The sequence below is a fragment of the Myotis davidii genome, unplaced genomic scaffold (assembly GCF_000327345.1).
Source record: "Myotis davidii unplaced genomic scaffold, ASM32734v1 scaffold251, whole genome shotgun sequence".
NCBI lineage: Eukaryota > Metazoa > Chordata > Mammalia > Chiroptera > Vespertilionidae > Myotis > Myotis davidii.
Genome location: NW_006282378.1, coordinates 220,749 through 221,756, shown reverse-complemented (window position 1 = coordinate 221,756; position 1,008 = coordinate 220,749).

Below are 1,008 nucleotides of genomic sequence, written 5' to 3'. Positions count from 1 at the left end.
ATTTAGAAATAACTTATACAACTCAACATCAGGAAGACAAACTATTCAATTAAAAAGTGAACAAAGGACCTGCATAGACACTTAGAGGACATACGTGCAGATGGCTAACGGACATATGAAAAGAAAAATGCGCAATGCCAGAATCATCAGGAAAGTGGAAATTAAAACTACAATGAGTTGTCACCAGATACCTCTCAGAATGTCTACTACCAATAAATCAACAAACAAGTGCTGGGAGGATGTGGAGGAAAGAAACCCTAATGCACTGTTGATGGGAATGCAGACTTGTGCAGAGACTGTGGAAAACAGTGTGGAGGTTCCTCAAAAATTAAAAATAGAAATGTAATATGGTGCAGAAATCCCAATTTTGAGCATATATTATCCAAAGGTATTGAAATTAGGATCTCAAAGAGATAGTTGCACTCTCGTGCTCATTGCAGTATTATTACTCAGCCAGGGACATTGAAGCATGCAACAGACTGATGAATTTTAGGGGGAAGGTGAGGGGGGAGGAGGAAGAGATTAACTAAAGAAGGGAGCGAAGAGGGGGGGGGAGGGGGAGGGGGGGGGGGGGGGGGCGGGGAGGGTGGTAGGGCAGTGGGGGGATAAGGACACATATGTAATACCTTAATAAAGAAAAATTTAAAAAAAGATAAACATCAACTGCAAAAAAAAAATTAACACCTTTTCATGATAAAAGCCCTCAACAAATTAAGCATAGAGGAACTTATCTCTACACAATATATGAAAAACTTACAGTGAACACCATAGTCAGTGATGAAAAACTGAAATCTTTTCCTCTACAGTCAGGGAAAAGACAAAAATGACTGCTTTTGTTACTTCTATTCAGCATAGTAATGAAAGTCTTAGCCAGAGTAATTCAGCAATAAATAAATAAATAATAAATAAATAAATAAAGATAAAAGGCATTAAATAAGCCGGAGCTCAAGAAAGAGGTCTTGGATGGACATACAAATTTAAGATTAGCCATTAAGTTACAAGGATGCT